The 6,675-nt window shown below is 39.3% G+C and overlaps 1 long non-coding RNA gene across 2 annotated transcripts in view; it reads right to left on the bottom strand.

Annotated features, from left to right (window-relative positions):
- Positions 1-285: 285 nt before the first annotated feature.
- LOC108309623 overlaps positions 286-6,675 on the bottom strand; it is a 50,916-nt gene continuing 44,526 nt past the window's right edge. For both annotated transcript variants that reach the window (XR_005201483.1, XR_005201484.1), the window contains 3 exons: positions 2,425-2,494; positions 1,849-1,874; positions 286-410 (listed from right to left, as the gene is read on the bottom strand). This is a non-coding gene — a long non-coding RNA (uncharacterized LOC108309623). The remainder of the gene's footprint in view (positions 411-1,848; positions 1,875-2,424; positions 2,495-6,675) is intronic.

Genomic DNA, 6,675 nt, shown 5'->3' with positions numbered 1-6,675 from the left:
ATACACAGGTGTGGGAGCATCCTGCTTCTGCTAAAGCTGCGATGCTCCTAGGACAGGGCAATAGCCACTCATCCCCAAAACATCTAGTTGTCCAGCAGTGGGGATCCTGGGTCCTCTGGCTTCTCTCAGCTCTTGTCACATCTCAGCTCCTGGAACAGATTTGAAAGGGACTCTCTCTATCCTGCTTCAAGAATTCAAGAAACTCAGATTTCAGAGTGTTGGCAAGTTTTAAGAGAAAAAGACAAAGAAGCCCAAAAAAAAAAAAAAATGGAAAAGCAAGGAAGAAAGAATTCACAGATTTCATCTTTCACTACCACTGAACTGCATTAAAATAAAGACCACATTTCCAAGCCTTCTGGATTATGGTCGCAACTTGCCTTCTGCCAGGATACTCTGCCTCCAGAGCAGCACTACAAGAAGGAAATAGAAAGTTGCCAAATGCTCAGTCTGTTTACTCTGCAAATCATGACTGGAGGAGGGGGCCTCTCCAGATGGCTCTGGGCAGGCAGTGAAGCTGAAGGTTTTGGAATGTGCTGCTGGGAGGCTCTGCAATTGCCCCAAGCAGATTCTCGCCTGAGCTGGCGACTGGAGCCACTCAGCTCCCTATCACATTTTCATCAATCATGAACTTGGAAAAACTCTCAGTGCTAGAGTTTATTATCAACTCTTAATGAAAATATATGGGTTTCACAGAATAATCTGAAAAGCACAGAGTGTTTGAATGTGAAATAGCAAAATTGTTTGATTAGGTGCTAGGGCCAAAGTGATTGCCTGATTATGGCTGGGAGCAGGGTGAGGAGAAAGGCCATGGCACCATCAATACACGGAGATGATGACACCTCTGGGGATCCAGCCAGGGATGGGAGTAGCCTGATCTAGAAAGTATCAAGAGACTTTGCTCCAATAAAAACAATAAAATTAGATAAGCTTCTATGTTGAACACTTAGCAGGCTCTGTGAGGAGGACTCTGCAACCCAACTTCATTCAATCCTCACATCAATCCCATTTTACAGATGAGGAAACCGAGGCTCAAAGACATTAGTAATCTACTTAGGTCTCACTAGGTTCCAAACCCAGGTCTGTCTGATTCTAGATCTTGAGCTCTTAAGTAGGAGTCGACAAACTTTTTTTGTAAAGGGTCAAGTAATAGTAAATATTTCAGGCTTTGTGACCACATAGGGCCTATGTCTTTATTTGGAGGGTTTTGCTTTTGTTTTGTTTTGTTTTATGAAATATTTTTAAAAACATAAAAACCCTTCTTAGTGCTCTGGCAGTACAAAAACAGGCTCCCAGATAGATTTGGCAGATTAGCCAGAATTTATTTCTCTTCGTCACCTCATGCTTCCATCTACCTTGTGAACTTGGACAAACATTTCTTCCTTTTCTGCAACCAGTGGGTCTTTGAAATGGGTTTACAAAACAAGAACAAAATAGGAAACTGGGAAATGGGAGGGTGATACCAACTTCTCAGTGTCCTGGGAATATTACCATCTACTGTAGCTTCTACTGTAGTCATTTCTTTTTTCTTTTCTTTTCTTTTGTTTCAAAGCTACTGCAAATCAATATTGTAGTAATTTCTTTGTGATGTTTACATTGGATAAATCCTTCTAAACTGTAAGCTTATAATAATTAAATAGCAAGTCACTTCAAATTTGTGTTGGAAAAACGTGACTGTAAATAAACACACATGAACCATACAAAATATCACCTAGTCATTCATAAGAATTTGATGTGAAAAGAGTGACATCATCATTTGGTAAATTTAATCTACAGCCTCTTCTTTAATGGACAAAGCAAACTTTAAATACATGAAATGTAAGACAAAAAATAAACCAGAGATTTACCTACCTGGAGGAAAGTTTAGGATTGTATTCCTATGTACATGGAAATAAAACAGAAAAAAAGTTGTTATTTATTTTTTTCCATTTATTTATTTTATTGCATTTTAGATTTTGGGGTACATGTGAAGAACATGCAAGATTGTTGCATAGGTACACACGTGGCAGTGTGATTTGCTGCCTTCCTCCCCATCACCTACATCTGGCTTCTCTCCCCTTGCTATCTCTCCCCAACTCCCCACCCCCACCGTCCCTCCCCTTTTTCCCCCCAACTGACCCCAGTGTGCAGTGCTCTCCTCCCTGTGTCCATGTGTTCTCATTGTTCAACGCCCGCCTATGAGTGAGAACATGCGGTGTTTGATCTTCTGCTCTTCTAAAAGTTGTTATTTATAATAATAACTCTAGGTAATACAAGATGTTGGGCAAGAAAGAAAAAATAACCACTGGCAACTTCACCGGCTGGTTATGATTTGCATTTATACAGCCGTACCAAAGTCAAAACTATATGTAGCCTAAACAAAAACTACAGTAGAATTCTATTGGGAGGATGGCAGAATGAGTGGTGAGGGGGTAGTGTTTTAGATACCAGACAGAGGAGTGAACATGAGCTAAATCTTCATCTTCTCTAATAGCAAGTCAATAGATAATCGCTCAAACTGGAAGAGAAAAAAAGAAACAGCAATATAAGCATGTAGAAATACGAAGATACATACCAAAAGAATCAACTAAAATCGTTGCAATGGTTGCCCCAGGGAGCAGGAAAATGGTGGTGGATACATAGGACTGCTATCATTTGTAACAAGTCTTGTAAAATGATTTGACTATGTGTATGTATACTTTCTAAATAAAAGCCAAATTAAAAACAATATCTGCCGGGCGTGATGGCTCACACCTGTAATACCAACACTTTGGGAGGTCCAGGTGGGTGGATCACCTGAGGTCAGGTGTTCCAGACCAGTGTGGCCAACATGGTGAAACCCTGTCTCTACTAAAAATACAAAAATTAGCTGGGCGTGGTGGTGAGTGCCTGTGATCCCAGCTACTGGGAGGGCAGAGGCAGGAGAATCACTTGAGCCTGAGAGGCAGGGGTTGCAGTAAGCCAAGATCTCACCACTGCACTCCAACCTGGGTGACAGAGTAGGACTCCACCCACCCAGACCCCCCCCCAAAAAAAATCAACTGGAGAGGAAATGATAGACTATTCAATAAATAGTGTTATATAATAATGGAACACAAATTTTAATTACGGCAGTGTCTTTAGTTACAACATGAGTTTCTGTAATACAAATTAGCTCATACACTATTGATAAATAAAGGAATCAGGTCAATATAATGTGAAGTCATGTTCGTATTCAAGGGTTTCCAAGAAATTAAAGTTTTTACAACCAATGAACAGCAGCTGACCACAACATATGCTAAAACAGCTGAATGTACAATCTGCAAAGGGACACAATTCTATATTCAGTGCTTCTTCACTGTATATTTTTCTCTTAGCTTAGTTTGGTAACATACCCATGGTAAGGCTTCCCCAGTCTTTGCACATTTTCCATTATTGCTGTACTTAGCAGCCTCCATCTTTTTTTTAACTCTTCAACAATTAAGCTATGCTCAGTTTTTTCTCTGTTAGGTAGACCTCTATATATGCTACAATATATCATTATTTATTGAGCATTTAAACGGTCATTTAAACTGTGCTAGTAGCTTTATTAGGATTCTTATTGTCTTTTTAGTGCTCTGGTTGCAAAGTAGCTTAGGTTTTGAGTGGTCTTTCCTTAACTTTGATTTTCCCATAACCCTGTGATTTTTAGTGTGTGCTTTTGTAGAATATGAAGGTGTTCAGAAAAACTTTATCATGTTATAATAGAAGTTCTTGTACCTACTTGACATCATATATATTTATTAAAATTCTAAGCCTTCTTAGAAAATAAAGCAATTTTTAAAACAGTACTATTTAAAAGCAGTGTGGTAGCAGAATTCTAAGATGAACCCCAAATTCCCAACACCTGGTGTATAAGACCCATATTATCTCCTCCCCTTGAGTATGACTGTGACCTGTGAATATGCTTGTCATTACCATGATGACGTTATGTTAAATGGAAAATACAAAAGGATTTTTACAGATGTAATTAAGGTCACTAATCAGCGCATTTCAGATCATCAAAAGGAAAATTACCCTGGAGGGCCTGACCTAATCAGGAGACTCCTTAGAAGAGGATCTAGAGGTGAGAGAGACTTAGAGCCTCAAAGACACTCCTACTGGCCTTGAAGACGCAAACACCATGAGTTTCACAGCTTCAAGGAAATGAATTCTGCCATGGGAGCTTGGAAGAGGATCTCAAACCTCAGATGAGACCCTAGCCCCAGCTAACACCTGGATTGGAGCCCTGTAAGACACTGTACAGAAGACCTGAGCTGTGCTCAGTCTCGTGGTCCAGGGAAACTATGAGTCCTAGATGTATGTTGTTTTAATCTGCTGAGTTTGTGCTGGCAATTGGTTATAAAATAGAAATAGCAATAGAAAACAAATACAGACAGAAACACTTTTTATTCATTTTCTTTTAATTATCTTAGTTTGGGTTAGTCTTTTCTAAAGAAGGAACAGAACCTAGAATCTTGGAGAACAAAAGAGAATTTAATTAGATTTCATAATATTTTGAAACTGCTATAAAATAAAAGTCATGGCTGGACACAGTGGCTCACACCTATAATCCCGGCACTTTGGGAGGCTGAGGTGGGTAGATCATGAGGTCAAGAGATCAAGACCATCCTGGCCAACATGGTGAAACCTGACTTTACTAAAAATACAAAAAAAAATTAGCTGGGCGTGTTGGCCCACACCTGTAGTCTCAGATACTTGGGAGGCTGAGGCAGGACAATTACTTGAACCTGGGAGGCAGAGGTTTCAGCAAGCCGAGCTCTCACCACTGCACTCCAGCCTGGGTTACAGAGTGAGATTTCATCTCTACATAAATAAATAAATGTCACCACAAATAGTGTTCAACACCAATAATATGCTAGAAGAAAAGATTTCTAGCATGTATACTTACTCACAGAGGGAGTGGACTTGGACACTAAATAGAGACCAGCAGCCTCCTTCATGACATGATCAACCAGTATACGTACAGTTCTGCAATATGCAAGGTCGGGGGTGAAGGTAGGGCATGGATGATGGGGAAAACACTGGAATCTTTTCTTGCTATCCACATCGAGAAGCTGAGACAGAGATAGGTTCCCAGTTTTCCAAATTCAGAGCTGGAACTCCAAATATGTTTTCCATAAAAATGATTTGATAGCCTACTGAATCCATAGCATGGCAGACATGGCTGCCATCTTTGCAAGATGGCAAGAAGAAATTCTTCCCTAACCTCCACCAGAGGTAGTAAGAAGTGAGGCTTCCTGAGAAAGTCACAGGAAATTTCCTGCTATAGAAAAAGACACTGGAGCCACAACAACCATTTGACTTTTCCAGACCACCTAAAATTCAGCAGCATTTAAATTCACTGGAATGCACATAATAGAAACCTTCGGTTAACTGGATACTTGGCATTCTTTCTATTAAGAGAAAAGAGAAGTCATGAGAAAACAAAATCTAGTATCTAGTCTTGATCATTTAAAACGTACCTCTTCCTGTTTACAATAACAAAGACCTGGAACCAATCCAAATGCCCATCGATGATAGACTGGACAGGGAAAATGTGGCACATATACACCATGGAATATTATGCAGCCATCAAAAATGATGAGTTCGTGTCCTTTGTAGGGACATGGATGAACCTGGAAACCATCATTCTCAGCAAACTGACACAAGAACAGAAGATCAAATACCGCATGTTCTCACTCATAGGCGGGTGTTGAACAATAAGAACACATGGACACAGGGAGGGAAGCACTACACACTGGGGTCTGTGGGGGAAATGGGGGAGGGACAGTGGGGGGTGGGGAGTTTGGGAGAGATAGCATGGGGAGAAATGCCAGATATATGTGAAGGGGAGGAAGGCAGCAAATCACACTGCGATGTGTGTAGCTATGCAACAATCTTGCATGTTCTTCACATGTACCCCAAAACCTAAAATGCAATTAAAAAAAAAATAAATAAATAAGTGGATCTTCTGACCCCAGCTGATCTCTCTCAGCCCATGCCTTGTGTGGCAGAGATAAGCTCTTCTCACTCAGATGTGCTCAAATTGTGGACTCAGGAGCACAATTAGTATAGTAATGTTATTATTTTAAATCATTAAGTTTTGAAGTGGTTTGTTACATAGCAAGAAATAACTGACATAGTTTAACATTTCACAGTTCTTCCATATAATTCTAGCAGTTTTTACTTTTGTGGCACTATTTGGGCATATGTGGAGTCACCTGAAAAATATCTGCTTTCTCGAGGTTTAAGCATTCGAGAAATCAGATCCTCAGGTATTTATGAGGCAATAACAAATCAACATGGCTAATTTATGTGAATTTCAAGAGTATAAAAATCCATACCTCCTATAATCTGACACTAGTTTTATTAGGTCCTCAGTTGAAATCTTGCTGTTTTCTTGTCTCTACAGTGGTGAAAATCTTGAGTCTCTGTCCACATTTCCCTGGTTATCCTTAAATACTGATCTGAAAGAAAATATTTATTCAGGTTGGTATTTGGATATTTTTAATGAAGTTGTATGTTTAAGGTGACTATATTAATTAAACTTCTTATTTATAATCAGAGAAACTCTAAGAGCTTATAAAATAAAAAGATAGAAAACTTATTGTAAAAAAATAATAATAAAAAAAATAAAAATAAATAAAATGTGCCTCTTCCAAAAACAGTACTGGGGTCAGTGAGCATTCATCCCAGTTT

Source organism: Cebus imitator, unplaced genomic scaffold (genome assembly GCF_001604975.1).
Source record: "Cebus imitator isolate Cc_AM_T3 unplaced genomic scaffold, Cebus_imitator-1.0 Scaffold95, whole genome shotgun sequence".
NCBI lineage: Eukaryota > Metazoa > Chordata > Mammalia > Primates > Cebidae > Cebus > Cebus imitator.
The sequence above is the reverse complement of the archived record's forward strand: the minus strand, read 5'-3'. Positions and strand labels throughout refer to the sequence as shown.